This window comes from Ciconia boyciana, chromosome 15, assembly GCF_034638445.1.
Source record: "Ciconia boyciana chromosome 15, ASM3463844v1, whole genome shotgun sequence".
Lineage (NCBI taxonomy): Eukaryota > Metazoa > Chordata > Aves > Ciconiiformes > Ciconiidae > Ciconia > Ciconia boyciana.
Genome location: NC_132948.1, coordinates 15,379,522 through 15,400,408, shown reverse-complemented (window position 1 = coordinate 15,400,408; position 20,887 = coordinate 15,379,522). Strand labels below are relative to the sequence as shown.

Below are 20,887 nucleotides of genomic sequence, written 5' to 3'. Positions count from 1 at the left end.
TAAACAGACATCAGTGGGGTAATATTACAGATTAAAAAATGCCACTAGTAGCTTGATTAAGTTTTAAAACATTGCAACAAATCCTAAACTGACCCTTCTAAAATTATTTTTTAAATAAGTATGGCAATTCTGTATAAGCCATTTTAAAAGCTTTGACTCTTTAAAAAGAGTAGAAAATTATGGCCTATTTAAAAAAAATAAATCACCATTAAGAATCTCACTGATTAAGAAAAACAAAAGCTGAATGTCAAGCCGGTTTAATTCATGTTTTCAATATAAATCCAGACGTCACCTGAGTTACAAATCTGGGTACTCTGCTACTTATACATGCCTGTAGCACCTAGGAAGATTTCAGGAAGAAATTATAATTATCTATAACTTACATTTACGTACGTTATAACTTTTTCTCTTTTCTGACCAATGTACCTCAAAAAGTATGTTCCACATTCTGATAGTTTTCACTTGATCAAAAACTAATCACTATTCAGCATCTGAAGATGCTCATGGGAAGAGAAATTCAAGCGCAATACACGCACTGCAAAAAGATCAGACTAGTGCAATTCTTGATGAGAACAATCACCTGCTATTAAAACATATCCCTAACTTTTTGCAATAACATACTTCTAAAATTGCAAGGGCTGTGGACGTAATGTGATTTTGGATATCCTTGTACAGTACAGCTGAGCAAAACACTAGGTAAGTCAAGCAGCAAAGCAAAAGAACAAGATTTCCAGTCTTCAACTTATAACCTTGTATAAAAAGTTTAGTCTCCCAAACTCCAGGTCCCAGAAGGTCTGAATTTCTCAGGAACCAAGCCAACAATTGAAGCTACAGAAGTAGTAGAAGTGGAGGTGTATTTTGAACTTGCCAAATAAGTATCATGACTTAACACACAACACTGAGGAGAGAAGAAAGGATGGAAAAAGAGCACTTAATCTAGTGGTCTATCATGAGCTTGAACAAACTTCTTTCTGCCAGACCAGTTACCAAGAACTAATGAGTATATGCTCTGAATAACTGCAGTAAGGACTATCTTAATAAGTCCCTTATAAATATTCAGAAGACCCACCATATTAGCAGTTCCAAACATAGTAAAGGGTGAAGGTCTCTTAAAGAGCAGCTCTAAGCATAATGCAGCCACTTTTGACTGGAACCTTATGTTGAACCAACGCCAGCTGACAAGGGCATGACCTTCTATTGATGCCGAAAATGATGACTTGGTTCAAAAATTGTTTCGTTTTGCTGCCATAGATTTAACAGCTCAGGCTTTGTCCCCATGAGATGAGTAAAACATGCTCATTAGGTAACCTAGTTCCACAGAGACAGGATTTTAAACAAAGGCTAAGCACCTTTATTTTAATATCACAAATATGTCCTCAAGGTGCTTTAATGCAGACCAGCTGTAGAGGTGAAAACCAAGCACAGATCTCCGGTCCCATGACTGTGCCACAGTACCACATTCCCACCAGGAGGATTGCACTGACAGAAGTTACGGGTAACTTTAAATATGTCAACAAAAAGCAGCGAGCACTGAGCAGAAATACAGCTCAATACATTACCACAGCAATTCTGAGGCTCTTCAAAAATGTACATAAATAAAAGGAAATCATTTTCGCTTTGTTTATCCAGTCTAACAGGCAAGACAATTATGAATTATTTTAGCAACTTCTTTCAGCTTGTCCAAAATATTTACTGCCCATTGTTTTCATCTTCCTAGTTACAGACACACCAATGTCAGACAATATCTGTTACAATCAACTTGGATTTACTATTCCTACCATCTGTCTTAAGTCTAACCAATAAAGTAATACTGAACAAGAAAAGGGGATGAGAGAAGAAGGGAATCAGAATACCACAAAGATAAGCAGGCAGTTATTTCTTAATTCTGAATGCAACAACAAGAACTCTAGAGGCCAAAATGTTCCAGTTGAGCTAACTATGGCTTCCTGCTGCTGTTACTAACGTGGTATTGTAGAAAAGTAATTGCACATATTACTTACAGAGTACAAAATACCGAACAGAAACAAACAAGATAATGGAAGAAACATGTATCTACTGACAAAGCCAAAACTCATTAGAAGATTATATTCAATACGCTTTGAAGCCAGCTGTATTAAGTGACAGTGGAAGCCTTTAAACCTACATAAACCTTTTAAAATTCTTTATTTCACTAAAGGCAGAAGTTTGACCTTAACTGTTCATTTAACTGGATACAACTAAGTTGGTTAAAAAAACCAAACAAACTGTAGTTTCATAAATGCAGCTGCTAATGGTACCCTCAGAACTGCAGCCACATCCCAGCCTGACCCACAGCTCTGTCCATCCAGCTGTCCCTTCACACCCCTTGCCCATACTGGGAGATTCACTGATGGGTTATACTGACTAGTGAGAAACAAAGGGAGATTGTCTTGCGTCCCTGAAACTCCTTTCTGGACTTCCTGCTCCTTGCACCATCAGGATCCTTGCAACTTTGCTTCTTCTTGTAGAAGACAGAGTAATTTGAAGGATATTCAGTTATTAACCGTCTTATTTTCACAGAATCACAGAACAGCTGAGGTTGGAAAGGATGGCTAGAGATCATCTGGTACAATTCCCTACTCAGAGCAGGGTCAATTACGAGCAAGTTGCTCAGGATCTTTTCCAGTCAGGTTTTGAAAATCTCCAGGAACGTAATCTCCACAACCTCTCTGGGCAACTTGCTCCAGTGTTCAGTTCACCCTTACAGTAAATTTTTTTCTCTGTTTTTGATCAAAATAAGACGCCTTCACTTTGTACCTATCAGCATATTAGGCTGTGCTGCCTGTTGTAGTATTCCTGATAAGTGGGAGCTGCTTAAATCAATGCGCTCTGAAAATGACAGTGAGATGTATAACCATGAAATTTATTGAACATGCCTGCATGCATTAGTAATGACACAGTATGGCCTCTGGGTCCAATAATGCAGGAGCTGGATTCCTTCATCTTCCAATGACTGCTCCAAATTCCCTGGTCACACAAGGACGTATAAAACAGGCATACATTTTTTACTCCAGGATGTTACACCTACTTTAAACTAGTTGGGTTTTGTCTTGTTATTGTGCATACCCAGTAAGTTATTTTCAATTTCATAGTGCCAAAGATACTTTAAATAATTAGTTCCTCACAAGAATCTACTATTAACATTCCTTGCCTCCAAAAATACATGCAAGCAGTTATTCTGAGGTGGAACTGGGAGAAACCTGTATAAACTCAATGCTCTTGAGATCTCTATCAGAAATCAGTCACTTGATTTCGTGTGAAATGACAAGAATGCACAAGCATATTTTTTTGTTCTTTACGACAAGAGTCTCAAGTGACATTTGCTGTGAGAAAGACAATGTTAACAGGCAGTGAAATGTCAAAGGTTGCCCAAGGAGAAGTCAATTGCGTTCATGATTCTCCTCTTAAAATACGTAATTCAGGTGTATTCAAACTACACCTGAGTGAAGAAAGAGAAATGAACATCAGACAGTTAATTACTAATACTAAAACTGTGTAATTGTTATATTTGTGCATAATTCCTTTCTCATTTCATATTCTCTAGAAGAAAATGTCTTGAGAGATTTCTTTTCCCCATTAGAATTCTCCAACTTGCTGTAAATATTTTATATCTGTGCAGCTACTAAAGTCACTAAATTATCCATCTTGTACTCCGAAATAAGTCAGCCTATTTCAGGGTGTCTGTTCCCCCCTCCCCCCCTTCTTCATTACAGCTATTTTCATTCTGGACTCTCCACACACTGTGTGCACCTGTAATCTGTATCTACATTGTATAAGTAGGATCCTCCTAATTAGATTTAATTTCTTCAAGGGAGAAAAAAGTGACATGCTAAGCCTGCTAGTTCTTTGAAGAATGTCCTAAAAGGTCAAATGGTGTGTATATAAGGGCTTTGTGATCTGTTTGACACAAGTAAGGTAAGGTTGGTCAACATTTCAGATGCCTTCAGTAATGAAAAGCAAACTAACTGGTATTGATTCCATTCACATCAATCTCAAAATGGTAAACAAAATAATTATATCCTCTGTATAGCAGTCTCATGGGTACATGCAGATACACTTAATAGATCTACAGACAGTAGAAAGCTCATTTAAATCAGACACTATGTGAAATTCTGGTTTTCTCAACTGAGCTACTGTGCAGACAGTAAAGCTTCCGAGATCTCTACATCACTTATCTTTTGAATTTAACTGAAGTCAGGAACTCTCCGAAGACCAGGACTTTTCCTATAGATTACAGCTCCAAAGTTTGTCTACTTCTGAAACAATAGTTCTGTTCTTTAACAGAGATACCTGTATTACTGTTTTTAAAGTTTTTACAATACCAAAATACATTGGTTTACTGCTTAAAAAAAAAACCCTATAAAAAAATAAAATTAAAAGATAGCACTCTTTCCTTCGTGAGACCAGCTGCTTTCCCCTAGACTTCAACCTCTTTTCACATGAAATAGTTGTGTTTATTCTGTAATTCTTATTAGTCTTTCCCTTCTTTTGTGGTAGCATGACAAACTACAACCTAGTTTTGGGGGTTTTTTTTTAGGCCTCTCAAGGGCTAAAAGGCTTCTCTCCCAGGCCTTGCTTTCTGCATCATTGGTGGAACCACACAGTACAATCACATATACACTAAATCTCTAGCCTACAGACTCCTTTTCCCAATTGCATTACTGCAACAGACACATCTGCATTTGGCACCTGTAAGTTCTTTCATCACAGAGATCAGTAACCAATTTGTTTAATAAAGTAAAACACAGCACTTTCAAAATGCAGCAGTATTTATTCATTATTGCACAGGTAGTAAGCCTGTAGCATAAACAATAAAACCAATAAAAAGCCAATACACAGTCTTATTTATGCTTAAAATGTCTATTGCCAATTGTTGCAGTCCAACTGCAACAATTCTCTCAGTCCAACTAATGCCCATCTCCTGATGGAGAAAACAATCTCAATCTCTCTGTTCCCTGGCTAGGATGCCAGCATTCTCTAACGCTCCCTATGTAGTCTCTTAGTTCACAAAAATCCCTCCTCCTTTTCTAGACATAGGGTCCTGAAACGGTTAGTGTTACTAGAATCCTCCCTCAAACTGACCACAGTAAAAGAGAAACGCCGCAGTCCTGAGAAAAGGAGCAGAGCAGTATACTCCCTCTTACATAAAGTTTAGCTATTTTATTTGAGTGTTAGTTGGGATATTCCCTGTTTAGCTAAACTATTTTTTAATCTCTAGGGCCTGCTTCTTTATACAAGCCCCTTCATCAAGTCTCATGGAAAAAGCAACAAAACACTATATTAAATTATATCTGAGAACCAGAAAGATTTCTTTTGTAAGATGCATACATTTTCAGTAAGCTTAGAAACTGTAGACATAGCCTGGATTTCTTCAGGAGAGAAGGAAAAAAGTATCAGTCAACTACATAAGAACTGGGAGAGCTGTACTTGAGAAAGGACAACGTAATACTATCAGTGAACTATTTTCAGTAGAAGGCAGGAATTGCTAATACCAGTGAATGTGACAACTTCAGAACTACATCTGGAAGTCACTATGATATTCCAGAGATCCATATTAGAGAAAGATTGACTCAGCATAAATATGGACTACTGAAACCACCTGGGAATGGACTAACCATTTCATGAGCAGAGAATAAGAGTTTGGATTATTTAGCCCAGCAAAACAAAGGCTGAAAGGAGGTAGAACTGTCCTCACTAAATATACTAAACATGCAATTCTCAGAGAGAGAAAAAGAGAAAGAGAGGAGCTACTGAAGCACAAAACCAAACCAGTACGAACTGGCTAAAAAACAAACAAACAAGCTGAAGTATGGAGAAATTTTTAACCATCAGAATGATCAGTTCTTGGGAAGCTGACATTATGTAGGAGATGCTTAAAAGGCAGAACAGCAGAGCTGTCCAGACTCAAAGGAAAGCCCACACAGCTAAACATCAGTGGATGTTCCAATGTGAAATCATTTGCTTACTCTACAGCTCCAGTTTCTGTGACGACAAAGGAATGATGTGATATGCTGACTGACAGTTTAGAGAATATTCTTTTAAACCTAACTACAATATATTTCTTTATTCTCCTAAAATATCAAAGCCAGGCACTTAGCTGCAGGAATGCAGATGAAGGTTATGGTATCTATACAAATTCATATTTGAAAGAAAAGGAAATAGTATTTTCCTTAAGTATAAGAAAGGGAAGGAAGTGCTAAACTCAGACTACTGTCCCAGACCTACAAGGTTCGGAGGTGCAGCTGACACAGGAAACATGACATATGCTATGGTAAGTATATTACCGAAATTAGTATTATACAGATCATCATAATCTGATGTCCCAGGAGCACTATCTCTGCCCTTAAACACTTAAATCTTGAGAAATGGGGTACTTGGAAGTAAAAACAGCAAAGAGGCAAGTGAAATAACTTATTCTAAAATTAGCAGAAGGGGAACTGGAAGGAAATTTGAGGTCTTCTCCTTGAATTACTATATAACATTACAGTTTGAAGCAAAGATTTTGTATGCTATATGGAGAAATCTTGCAAAACATGGACCAGATGATCTTACAGATCTTTATGATTTAACTTGTGTTGATTTGTTTTCTGTGCCTCTAGTTCCAAAGCTTTTCCACTCAGTGCTCTATGTCTTTAAGATTCATTGCAACATAAGCTTTTGCATCTTATTTTGCTATTTGCTGAACAATGTAGCGAGTTCAACAACTAAAGATTGTTCTCTATAAAATAATGTTAAACAACTTGTTTCCTGATGAAAACACAGAAGGAAAGAAATTAATTTAATGAAAACCTGTGTCTAGTCTTGTTCTGGCCTCAAGTGCATGGGAGTTTGGAATACTTCTCTTTCCCAATTAAAAAAAGGGAGGAGGGGAAAAAAAAAAAAAAAAAAAAGAGACGACAATTCACACCAGTTACTTTCCAAATCTAATAGTTACAAGGTCTCCCTACTGAAACACAACACCTCCATGTAGCAAGTATAAGATTAAATAGTTATTCCTGTTTTCTTAAATTGAAGTTAGTCATTTATTTAGGAAAATCATGCAGATTATACTGTGAATTAGACTGCATCTTTCAAGCCTGCCAGCTACAGCATCAACTTTAATACATATTTGGATAATATGGAAGTTTAAGAAAGGAAAATGCAAACGTCAGTTACGAAAACTAGACAAACTGAATTCAGTATTTTCTAAAGGTAATGTTACATAGAAAGCTTGCTGCATTTTAACAAAAGGCATTGTAGTCCTTCAAACATTGATACATAAAATGAGGTAAAAAGTTACAGAACCTATAGCTTTGGCTTCCATAAAAAGGAGATATCTTTGTATTGCCCCCCCCCGACTTAGTTATATCTTTCATAAATTTCAGAACACTTAAACTTGTGAAATTTTCATGTTCTTCCTATTCCTTTGTGGCACAGAGAACTCACTTTTACTTATTTCTATATTCAGATGGAGAATGTGAAGCAAATTTCTCATTCAGGACATAAAAAGATTTAATCCAAAAGAAAGGGAGAGAAGGTCAAAATAACATGGGAAAGGAAAACATCTAGTAGGACAGGGCTTAAGACACTCACAGTTCTGTTGGCCAATATTAAGGTTACCAACATCACTACCCTCCTACAGAGAGGGAAATGAGAAGAATTTGCTAAATATAGATAGAAGTGTTTGGAAGGATGCCTATCCTTATTTGTGCATTCATCTGTTTAATTGTGGGCAATATAGTCCACTAGACAGCCTGAGGCAAGTGTGGATGTTCAATATTCTCTGAATTACACAATCTCAACTGGAGATTGGACTTAATTACACAGTTGACAATAGTATAAATGGAAACTTTGTCTTTTGAAACTCTTCATAGTTGTAAGTACCTCTGAACTTTTTTTACTCAGGTTTGGGAATGTACTAAATGCCTGTGTGCAGTTTTAAAAACAACATGGTGAAAAAGGAATTCTCATGTTTACTGTATGACCTCAAGTCTTCCAAATCCCAAGAATCTCAGTAGCTAATGAGATATCACAAATGTATACAAATATATATTTATATTTGGACATCAAAAATCCCCTAGAGTAAGCAAAGTAAAAAATCAAGTTTTATGCTAAAAGCTGCTCTGAGTTTGGTAGTCTGAGGAAATGGACATTTTTCTCAAGTTGATCTGCAAGTGAATTTTTAAAATAATTGCAATAATTTAATTCTTTAAACATACTTGTCAATACATCTTACCAAATTAATCCATCTTTATTTGAAAATAAAGCTGAAACCACCACATAAACCTAAAAGAAACAAGTCAAGGGAATTTTATACCTGTGATCCAAACCTTCGGAAGGATTCCTAAACCTAATTCCCTTGGTTTCAGTGACAATACTGTACAGAAATATAATGGAATTTAACAGGAACTGGGTGCCTAAATCCCTTTAAGAATTTGGGCCTAAATTCCTAAGGGATCACTGCAAGTATCAGCCAGGGTATCAACTTATTTATAAATCACAGAGAGGTTCTCACATATTCCTTTTACTCAGGACTCCATCACCACTGATCTTCCTTCAAAGGAAATCTGAGCAAGTCAGGCTGCAAACCTCATCAGACCTCTGCTACTTGTTAGCAGAAGGTCCAACAGCTCAAGAAATTCCTTTGTGAATTTTCTGTCCTCTCAGTAAGGCTTAAAAAAGTACAGTGATAACTGTCCAGAAAAATCAAAATTTTACATTGGGAAGAGAGTAAGTGTTTTCCTTCCTTCCTTCAAACAGTCAGGAAGGAAAAATCCCTTGGAAAACAGAATCCTGTATTATCTCCTGATCATCTAAATGCAAATACTTGCCTAGCATTGTGAAGATATTAACCTTTATACAATTAATAATATTTAGAGTTTATGTTAATTTTAAATTTAAAAACCACTGCTAACAGTACAAAACAAGAATTTTGCTATTGGGCTGTATGTCACTAGACAAGTTACATTAGATCTTCCTGGAGAGCTAAATTAATATAACCAGCTTCAGTTCTGTTTAACATTAGTTCTTCAGTCCCTTAAAAACTAAAGTTCCTGAAATTCAGAGTTATCATACTGCTTCTCCGCTTCTAAACAGTGAAAAGTGGTTTGTGGTGTCATAAAGGAAATGAAGTGGCTACTTCCTTGAAGAGATAGATGAGCATGGGTTGGGATTCAGAAACCCCACCATGAAGGCAGTAAGTAGCCTGTAAAACCTGAGGACTGTTTATCACCTACAGGAACATACCATCATGAAACATTGGTAAAAAAGATAATGTAGCAAATATTCTTCTGAGAAAATATCCTCATTTTGTATAGGACAAAATATCAGCACAAAACATGTTCTCAAGAACTAGTGGGTTAACTCATGAATAGTATCCTAAGAAAATTGTCTGGGGAACACTGTTCTGTCTGGATTCTTATCTGTCATACTTGGGGAGTTTTACCTCAGCATTAAGCAACAAAACAACATGTAATATACTATTACATAAAAAAGAATATAATATCCTAATTGAATTTGATTAGGTTTAGTTCAAGCTTGGTATGGAAGGGTTTCACTAAACAGTCCTGATGCTGAGCTTCTTCGTACTGAGTCTGGCACATTTAAAGCACAAACCATTCCTGTCATACTGTAATTGTTCCTACAGCAGATAGAGTTTTGATATAATGCCACTAAACAGAAGACAGGCAACAAGGAAGATCTAGAAGTTAACCAAGAACTAGGATTTTATTTAATAACCTGAAGAACAGTAAATTTGAAGACATGCATATTTCTCTGGACTACACTGAGATTACTCCTGTTGACAAATTGCAGGTATATGTGGATACAAAGATGGTAACACCATCAGAAATAGAAGGCTGTATATCTAGGAAGCTAGTGCATGCAATACTTGCAAATTTGAGTTTTCTGTTTGACATTCAAACCAAGAACTAATAAAGTATAGATGAATCTGTATGAACAACTGAATTTGAAGCTTCGTATGGGCTTCACACACCAAGATTTTTTGTGATACATTGTTTAAGCTTTCTTATCATGCTTAAAACCCACCAAGAGACTTTATTCTATTCGGTATAAATACATAGTAATTTTCCATTGGATTCGTGGCTAATCATCTGATCAACAAAGCAAACAGAGAGGTAGCAAGTAAGGGAATAAACACTTATCTCCGGGAAGCTAGGTATTACTTTCAAAGAACATTGGTATTCCCAAATTCCTGGCCATAATCTGTACCTTCTGTTCAATTTTACTGACTTTAGGCTTGGAAAAGAAAATCAGAGGATAGCATCAATCTTTTACAATGTGTTCCTCTACTAGAGAGAGACACATAAAGATGTATCAGTATTAAGAGAAAATTACATGCCAGTTTAAGGACAGAACTGGAATAAGGGTTACTGTTACTGATAAAGAAATTCTACCAAAGTTTCAAACTTATGGATTATACAATTCAATGAGCTTCCATCTCCACATCACATTAAAAACAGCATCTTACCCTCCACCTCTAAAATACTGCCTCAGGATGGGGAACACAGTTTTTTACTTCCATTATCCTTCAGCCTGCAGTAAGGAAGTGCCTTGGTTCTGAATCAGAACCCACAGGAATTTAGCAAGTGCTATTTCTGCTTGTAGTAAAATCTTCAATATGTAATTTACATCCTGATATGTCATCATTTATTGGTATTTAACTTAGTAACAGCTTCTCTAAAGTAGAGATTTTATTACATAAATTATGGAAGTAGCAGACTGGGTGTAGTGGAGACAGCATAAATTCCTGAATCAATACAAAATACGTTCCTGGTAGTAGTTGTTATTCTATGCAGGTGTGTTATTGATTACAGTCATACTGATCTCACTTTAGCTGCCGTCAATAACTCACTATTTGTATTGTCACACTGAATTAAAGAAGAACCAGTCCAAAAATATGTGGAGAAGTTATATCAGCATGGCATGACCCAGCCTGTGGTGCAAAGAGGGAGAGCACTGACAGTTTAAGTTAGGAATCATGTTTGAGAGTTCACTTGACATTACATTGATAAAATAAAGTCAAATGTGATATTTATTCAGGCAGAAGAGATTATGCCTTAAAACGTACTGGAAAACTCTTAATTCGTAGCTACTGCATACAATAAAACTGTGCTTTTAATACCTTCGGACCATTATTGGTGTACACTTACTGATTTGCAAAACCAAATTAAAGTTTTGTGGATGGTTATTGTCATTTTACTGATCAACATGAATGAAGCTTCCTTGCATCAGATTAAGAATTGTAGAAGGAATGTTAGATTATTTGACTTTTTAAAATAGAGTTCATTTCTACATCAAAACTTGACAGCAATATACAACAGCAGAATACCAACCATAAGCCAAAGATTTGTGAAGTATTGAGAAGTTAAGTATAGATAATGTTATTATCAGAATTGTATGAAACATTTCATTAATGTTAGCTTATATAAGCATTTTTCGTTCAAATACTTCAGTGTAGACACATAGCAAAACAAGAACACTCATTGTCACTGGCCTATCAAAATGGAGAAACAGATCCAGACATGAGAGACAAAAGACTTCCTACTTCCAGCAATCCGATCTTTATGCCATTTTAACCCATAGTATAGGATGAACAAACTATTAGGGTTATATCTTAAAGGAAAGAACAGAATATTGTTTAAAATGTCTACACCAATAACTACAGTGTTCTGTACACATTCTAGAGAAGCACTGCAACATTTAATAAAACTTGCATTTCCTTAAAGAAAAAACACACCACTTTAAAGGAACACTGTTTTTATGAGACACTTTAATTGCATTTCCCATGTATCTCCTGTTGATACTAGAGGGATTCTCCTTGACAAACCTAAATATAACACCATAAGGCATGCTCATGCCCACCTTTCTCTCCATAGGCAGTCTTGTCTAAGGCTTCCTTCTCTTTCCCAAGAACAGCAAAACAGAAACAGAAACTCTTGCAGTAGCAAGCTTATGGATTCTACTAGACTGCTATGAGTGATGTTACGTCAATACATATCACAAGAAACTCAACCATCCATCCACAGAATTCTTTCAGAGTTCTGACAACTGCACAAAATGACCAAAATTATTTTGTACCCTTCAACCTCATACAATTAACCTCATAGGCGAGGTGTATGAAGTGCTGTCTAAAGAAAATTCAACCCATCAATGAGCGATTAAAATACCCACCACATGATAGTTCTTCAAAGTTTTGATATACACATAACAAGAAAAATATTCATGCTGTCTCACTTTCAGCACCTGACATACATGCTTAATGTAGGAAGCTGGTCTCCATATACTATCCATGTTTGCTACTCAGCAGAGAGAGGCTCCTTCAAAGTGTCAGTTAAAACACTTGATTCAGACTCATAGACTGAATCAACCTCCAGAGAAGTCTGTTTGTCTCTATCCACTGTTTTTATTTGCAGCCAGAAGTGGCTGCCCTTTCTAACTCAGGCGTCTAATTGACATGCCTGAAGTTATTGTAACCAGCCCAACTTAAGTGTCACATCGCAGATTCTCCTTCCCCAAGACAGTCTGTGCTTTATGAACCATATTTGAAGTCACTCTGCAATTCACTTTCCTCTGGGGAATCTCTGCAACCTTTGCTACGCTGCATACTGTCAAAAAGATTATTAATTTTTCATTTAAAACCTGCAAAAATAAGTCTACCCGATATCACACATACATTCAGCTCCCATCAAGCTGTGAATCCAGTAGACGTGAACACTGTTGATTAAACATTGCAATACAGTTTCGTAGCCATAGGAACAATTCAGTAAGTCTTTGCGATCACTTCTGTCACTGTTCTGAATAGCAGTTACTTAAAATTTTATCACTACATAACCCAAATTAAATAGAGAATGTTTACTGTAATGAGAAGGTCCCATGGAGGAATTGTGCTGATATATTTCCAACTCATGGGTAGAAATTACACCACCAGAGCAGATGAAGAACAGGCAATTAAATTACTGGGAACAGTAGCTCCAGTTTCACTAACTTTACATTGCAATGAATGTAGATCAATTAAGAAAATACTTTCTTACAGCAACAAGTTAAGGTAGCATTTTTCTGTACAAAAAAACCATGACAGCAGAAATAATAGGGGGAAAAAAAATTAAGCTTAGAAAAGAAAAAAGGCACATGTGATACTAAGCCCAGATCCTGTAAAGATATTTTTTTCTGGCCAGTACTCCAAATTAAGCTACTGCTCGGCACCTCAAAGTCAGTCAATACCACTGCACCTGTAGGAATTCTTACAGGGATTATTTCATCAGATAATTCAAAATGTATCCAACTAAGAATGCAGGTCTTGATATCAATCCCCTGGAAAGTCCACTCTCAAGGATGACTGTGCAAAGGAAGCACTGATGCCTAATTTTATACTCCCAAATTATGAAAGAAATAAGGAAAAGAATAAATATTTTGAGTTTACCATAACTACACAATGTCAGGACTGGCTCCAAACTGATTTACTCACTTCTTCCCTCTCACTTGCAATGTTTAAGCTGTAACTCTTCAGTAATGTATTTCAGAAGACAGTAAATGCTTCACAACTCTTAAATAAACCATAAGCAGCTAAACAGTAACTGTTCTGGAGGACAAAGGCCTGTTGGCAAGGCACTAGACTTCAGGCTTCCAATGGCTTATGACAGCAATAATAAGGCAAACAAAATAAATAATAAAAATGAAATTGTGAAAGATACCTTGACAATGTCCTTTTAATCTTCAGCCAACTTGAGATGTCATGTAAGCACTGAAGCAGCAAAGAGATGATACTGCTTAGATAGCAAAACATCTCAATTTCTCCCTGACCTACAAATCATAAGCTAATAGATTAGTGGTGCACTGGCATATAACCACACAGTAGCTCACAGAAACGCTGTTGCAGCTTCTGAAGCAAAATGCATGTGCCCTGAGATGCAGGAAAACCATAATTATAAACAACATCAACTGAAGCATGCACAGAAGATTCTGACACCGCAGTCAAGGACCTTATGGAACAAAGATGCTAAACTGTCCAAGAAAGCCATCATATCGGTAGAGATAAAGCATACTGCATGTAGTTCAGAAACAGAAAGATCTTCCCAGGGCAATATAAACTGAAGAAGGAAGCAGAGAAGCACAATCCTGCCCATGTGTTCTTAATGGATCTTAGTATCTTGTAATACTGCCACCAGCAATATCACCATTAGACAAGTGTTGGATGAACATTAATTTCTTGGGCTGCTCAGCCTGGAATCTGTGATCTAAATATTACAATTTTGCTTTTTCTAAATATACTCTATATTCAAAATCATTCAGCTTGTCTCATGGTAATTAATATCAGCTGATTACAGAGGATTACAACTTGCAGAATCAGACCAAGAGATCCTTCACAAAGAGGTACTTGGAGAAGCACAGATCTGCACACACCCAGGCTCACAGGTTCTCTCCTCAGTGTACTATTGCTAGTAAACATCATCTATCTTCTGCAAAAAGTCTACACTTGAGAAAACACAGATTTAGATATCTACACAAGTACCCACTGATTTTGGTTTTCTAGGTTAACTCCTCAGAGGGCCTGATTTTGAAAGATATGATTAAGCAGATCCCTTGACTTCATTGTGGCCAGCCTCGTAGAACCAACTTTAGATGGCTCTTACTTGGAACCAGTGACATTTCTATCAATTTTTATCTAGATTGGACAACAAAAATATAACTACATAGCAAAATATGAGGGTATAAACACAGTATCAACTTTCACAGAATTTGAGAAAGTAATCAGTTAAAAAAAAAAATCAATAAAGCCAGTAATTTCAGGGGTATAATGGTGCCTTAGTTAAGATTTATTATTTTCAGAAAGAGGCCATTTGTTTCAATAGTGGTATGCTTCAGTAATGACAACTATTGTAAGAAAATATATTCAGTCATGTTCTTTGTAGGAATGAGTAGTGACTAGATATGAGCTTCATTAACTAAATCAAAGTGTTCTCTAAAATAGATTAAAATATTTTAAAATGCCACCCATACATACATTCCTGCTTGGTCTCTTGTACATTTTTTATCCCCAAGATTAACTGATGTTCCAAGAAAGGCATGTATTTTGGTGGATCCAAATGTCAAATTATCCTGAAACACAGTGGCAATCAATGAGTCTCATCAGGACTCTAAAATGGTATTTTGTTTGATGTAGTGTGTATAAATTAATGATGAATAATAGATGCTGTCCACTTACTATTAAATGATTAGCCATTTACATACCACACACCAAAAATGTTACTTCTTGAAAATGTGACTGCTATAGGGTTGACTGTCAGCCTTTCAAAAGATTGGATATTACTAAATTGAGCTGTCTGTTCTTACAACGTTGCAGAAAAGCAGACACATAAAAAGAATTAGATTCACTAGAATTAGTTATTTGTCTTACATACCATTTAAAATGAATGTGACCTAAGCTAATGTGGAAGATCTAGACCTCTAGAACGTCAGCATATAGAACCAGAAGTAGCTTTACAGCTTGTTTTGGATTGACTGTGCAATGCAAGGGTAGGAGTGAAAAGGACAAACAAGGAACAAAAAACTTGCACCACAGTTTTTTGGGTTTGGCTTTGTTTTACCCAAGTTAGCTGAGGGAAAGAAAAAACATTTCATTACGTAAGACAGTTGCTACTTTTTTCAGATGTTGAGATAGGTGGCTAACCTTCTTGCTTCAGCACGCATGTAGACCACATCCTACCTGGAATTTAAGAGAATACTTCAAGATCTCCTTGTTCTTATTTTAATGATTAAACCCATGATATTGCTAATGCCCTTTTCTAAAGAAAATATGTTTGCCAAGTTACATGTATACTCTAAGTGTTTTGCATTATGGAAAGAACACTTTTTCTAAAAATATGTGGATTTCAATCTTAACAGAAATCTCAATGCTAATTTCCAGGTGAGTCATGTGAAGTCTGAATAAGGTAACTGCACGCAACACATCTCATAAATTCTTTCCCTAACCATATTGGCATAACCCTAGAGTTGGCCTTTTTCCTCCTTCTTCTGTAGAGACAGGCAATAAAGTAAAAAATCTGACCTAACCTTTCTGCTTTGAAGATTACTATGATGGCTGTTCGGAATAGAACGCACTCACACTAGACAAGATACTGTCATACTCTGGTTAAACTGTAAAGACATAAGCTAAATGTAATGTCACATTTAGGTGCTACAGCATTTGTTTACAATGTTTGTGTCAATGATTTATACTCACACAATAAAATATTAAGAGCAACAAATCATAAACCTGGTAGCACAAGAATTCTAACAGGTTTTCCTCACAGTGTATCAATTCTGACACTAACCAGGATCCACCAAAAGCATAGCAGAAATAATGTGTTGCATTACATAAAATCAAATACAGAAGCTTCGTTTTATATAACTGTAATATGCATGCAGATGGTCTTCAGGATAAGAGATCTTCTCTAAACTGCAGTTTGTACAAAATTTGAAGTATAAGCAAAAGGCAGGAATTTTGCCATTTCTAGTGCCGCGTCCTAACTCAATACAATGGGAATCTCTCTCTGTTTGTAACTCCTACCAGTTCTTTCAATATTAAAGACCTGCTGAGACTGAAATCCATTGCAGAGATTTTGAATGGATGAAAATCAAAGAAGGGAACTATTCTTCACCCATTCTAGCTAAATAGTAGGTCATATCTATGGTTATATTAATTGAAATTCAGTTATTTATGTTGACAGCAACTATGGCATAAAAATAAAATCAGCAAAGTCAACTTTATAAAGATCACTGATGTCAAATAAAATACATTCTATGCATCTCTGAACAATACATGAGGATAAACTATGCAGTCAAACTGTATTGTTCTTCTAAACCTTGCCCTCCTAATACATTCCTTTAGCCAAGCAATGGGAAGATAAACCCATTTGCCTAATGAGGCATATAATTTAAATATTTCAGACAAGCATTTACAGAGATGTTGCTTAAAATAAATTTAACAGCCATCCATCCAAATATCTTGCATGATGAAGATCACAGCATAGTTCACAACTTATTTTTTTCTGTAGAAGCTCCAAACTATCCAGCCCTTTCAGTTACTTTAGTCACCATGTATATCCTGTATTACTTTATTATAACCAATCTTTTCTTCCACAGCAGATTTAATATGAAGCTGCAATTTTTTTTCTTTTGCAGAGCCTTGCAACATTTCTAAAGCCACTAAAATTTCAGATTTTACTACTGCAGCATGCAGTCCTGCACAATTTTGTAAACAAAATATGTTTAAATTTATGGAAGCTTAAAGGGCTAATGTACTTAATACAGACTGCAGCACTTCATCCACAGGAAGATACAATCAGCCAATGTCAATATTCTGTCATTTAGAATAATGATTTTTACCATAAAGCATTCCCATCAATACAAAACAGCAGGTTTTTTCCCTACAAACTTGTATCTAGTATTTTAGATATTGTTAGTATAAAAACAGGTCTTCACTCGATTTAAGAAAATCTGCTTAGGGTTTTTTTTTTTAACATGCTAAGAATCACATTTTGTATTGTGACCTACCTAAGGCACAACAGTACACTGTAAAAAGCAAAGTACATGTTGTAAGAATTCTCCCTTCCACGTACACAAACAAGTGCCTACATTTAAAAAAAAAAAAAAAAAAGAGAAAGGGAGGAAGACAGTCTTTACTATTTGCATGGTAGACGTGAACATTTTAAAGAGTTGATCAAGTTTTGCAAACGTTAGATTTTAATCATGTACAGCAATACTGCAGGGAAAATGAAAAGAAAAAAAAGAACAACTAACTTTGGCTTTTAAGTCTAATGGATTTCACGTTTGTGAAGAAATAGGTTAGTTTTGTTCGGTCGCTGCTACAAAGAGACTCATCTCCTATGCATGCCACAAATAACCTGAGCAATGACTTCCCTCCATGACAAGAACTGCCCATCATATTGCAGGACTAATACAATGTTGGTTTGCTTAAGGGTTGCTTGTGTGTGTGGCTTGCGTATGTAATTTTAGCCATTCGTATACATCAACTCCTCGTTGCGTACCTCACAATAAACTGATGAACGCTGTTAAACCTTCAACAGCAATCTTTAGCAAACAAAGGCGGCTAGTCCGCAATCGTGATGCAAAATCATCCCAAACGTACTACACCCTGCAAGAACCCCTCACAGAAAACAGCCCGGCAACCTCATTCATTCCCCCAACCCAATGATCTGCTCACCATCTCCTCCGTCTTCTCTTATTTCTCTGTCCTCAGCTTATTTTCCTTGCTTCTGCTGGCTTCAAGGAGGCGGGTGTACCAAAAAAAAGAAGGGAAAAAAAAACCAACCAACTCTTCAATAAAACACTCGGCAACCGCTGGGCAGCACATCAGCGAAAGCCCCTTGTCTTCCTCTCTCGCTTCCCGCTCCCCGGGAGCAGGAGCCCCCGCCGCGGTGCTCCCCGCCCGCCGCTCACGCCCTCCCCGCCCCGGCGCAGCCCCGCGGGTGCCCGGCTCCCGCGGAAGGCGCGTCCGTCCCCCCGCGCATTCTCCCGGGAGAGCGCCTGGGCTGCACCAGGCTCTGCCGCCTCCTTACCCACCGAGACTACAGCGTAGAGGGAGTGGGGCTCGCTCTCCCCTCCCACCTCCACATTCCTATTTACAAAGGGTATCCAAGACCATCTTTATCCAACGGGGGGAGGAGGGGGAGGTGGAAGCAATCATTAACCCTTTTCTTGCGTTTACTTTTCCTACTATGATTTTTGGCTGCGTTTTTAAAGCGCACGGGGGATTTCTCCTCTCTACAGAGCACACAAACGCGCTGCCATCAGGCCTCCGGGTCCCCGCTCCCGCACCTCGGCTCTGCTGCCCGCCAGCTCTGGAGGAGCGCGGTCCTCCCGACGGCCCCCAAGGCCGCTCCAAAAACAGGTCCAAGGGCAACGCTGACAAACGCGTGCCCTTCCGAAACTACGTTTACAAAAAATAACCGCCCGCGGAGCCGCCCTCGGTCGAGCGTCCCTCAGGAGAGGCCCCGCGGGAGAGGGGAACGCGTTTCCCACTCAGCCCGCGTTGGTACCGTCTTGCCAACTCTTTTTTTAAGCGGGGCGTGATCGTTCCTCAACATTCACACCTGGGGAGGGAAGTACTAGCGGAAGGAAAGAGGCGCCCGCCCCCGCCCCATCGCCGCAGCGGCCGGCGGGCCGGGGAGGGCAGCGAGGCCGCGACCCCCACCCGCCGGCGGTCCCGCCGCCGACCCCTGCCTCGCGCTGCCTGTCTGCGGCCGGCACACAAACCGACGCGCTGCTCCCGCGCCGCGAATTTTCCTATTGGGTGGTTCCTCTGCGATCGCGCCCAGCAACCAAAGCCTCATTGGTGCGCTCCCGCCCCGCTCCGCTCACTGGCTGGCCGCTTCGCGCGGCATTGGCCGGCGGCGCTGCCCGTCCGAGCGGGGCGAGCGGGGCCGCGAGCGGCGGGAGCCGCCGGAGGAGCCGCCGCAGCCCGGCCAGAAGCGCTTCCGCTGCGAGGGCAGGGACCGGGCTGCCCGCACGGCAAAGAGCGGCGAGCAGGGCACGGCCTTGCCGCCCGCCGCCTGTGGGAGCGGGGCACGGACGACGTGCTTTCGGCGGGAGCAGCAGGGACGAGTATGTCACCTCACTGGATGGGTACGCGAAACCGCGCTGAGCGGCCTGCAGCACTGAGCCCGCCGACTTGCAGGACAGCTAAAGGTTTTCTGTTCTTGGGGAAACTAAGTGGTACTTTCACAGCTGTAGACCGGGAGATTCTGGGTCCAACTGATGGCAGAAACGCGTGCTGTGGCAGAGGGCTGGTCAGGTGCAATGCAGCCAGGTAATGCTGGCACGTGATCCCCATGGATTTGCCTAACTTGACCTGTTCGCCATTTGCAGTGGTCTGTCCACAGCGATCGAGTCACCTCTCGGCCTTCTCTTCGATAAGTTGAATAGTTTCCTAAACCCCCTATTTTACGCCTCGTTATCTACCCTCTTCATTACTTTTATGTTCCTCCTTGAATTATTTCTAGTGTTTTTCCCCTCCTTCCTAACCGTGGATGCCAGAAACGGTGCAGCGTTCCAGTGCTACTAGTGCTGTGGACAAAGGCAGTATCGCTCCCCTGTCCCCCCTATGTATTCTGTATTTTATACATTAAAGGATTACATTAGTCCAGTTTACCACAGTATTAACCTGAGGGGTCATGATGAAACATTTATATATATTAACAGCTAAATTCTTTTCTGAAGTACTTCTTGCCAAGCTAGTCCCCATCCCTGTATTCTTTATGTCCAGATGTGTTGCTCGCATTTTCTGATATCAAAAATGCGTTTTATTGGACTGGGGTGATTTCATTGGGCACATCAGATGATTCTGTAACTAATCAGTCATGTGAATTATCCACTCATCTACTAAGCTACAGATTTTACTAGGAAAGATCTTACATCATCTAGACAATTGATAGAGATATTGAATGGGATCAGAGCAAGAATTGATCTCTAGAAAACTCTGCCTGGGTCACTGATGCCTCCTCGTTAGCAAATACTTTTTGAGAGCTCTCAGGGAAAAGGTACTTAGTCCATTTAAGGTGTGCTTTATGCATTCCATACAACATGCATTCCAGCACTTGGAAGACAGAACAAAGTTTTTAAACAAATGTCAGGACTATTTCTCGTTTAGTTTTTGAGACTAACTCAGGACAATTCTACAAGCTTTTCACTAAGCTGCTGCTTGTTTTTTAGCTTTCTCCAGTAGAGGTTCTGTGCTGATCGCCAGTACCACTCTCTTCACTAAAGATATTTGAAGTGGATACAGAATCACTGCCTACTTGGGATCTGACTATTCAAGTTTGACAATGGGAGCTATACACAGATCCCCTAGGACAGGGTCTGAAAGAGACCA

At 38.6% G+C, this 20,887-nt stretch overlaps 2 protein-coding genes across 11 annotated transcripts in view; one reads left to right on the top strand and one right to left on the bottom strand.

The window, feature by feature from the left end:
• The window catches only part of ARVCF (ARVCF delta catenin family member), a 298,725-nt gene extending 279,465 nt beyond the window's left edge, over positions 1-19,260 (bottom strand). For 5 of the 10 annotated variants that reach the window (XM_072879712.1, XM_072879704.1, XM_072879707.1 and 2 more), the window contains exon 1: positions 18,221-18,433. The gene's annotated coding sequence lies outside the window, so the exon portion shown is untranslated. Of the gene's footprint in view, positions 1-18,220; positions 18,437-18,834; positions 19,075-19,109 lie in introns of those variants that run through there. The other 5 variants (XM_072879699.1, XM_072879700.1, XM_072879702.1 and 2 more) reach the window with 5 other exon arrangements.
• Positions 19,261-19,438: 178 nt separating this feature from the next.
• Positions 19,439-20,887, top strand: part of TANGO2 (transport and golgi organization 2 homolog) — a 42,992-nt gene continuing 41,543 nt past the window's right edge. The window contains exon 1 of the mRNA XM_072879724.1: positions 19,439-19,641. The gene's annotated coding sequence lies outside the window, so the exon portion shown is untranslated. The remainder of the gene's footprint in view (positions 19,642-20,887) is intronic.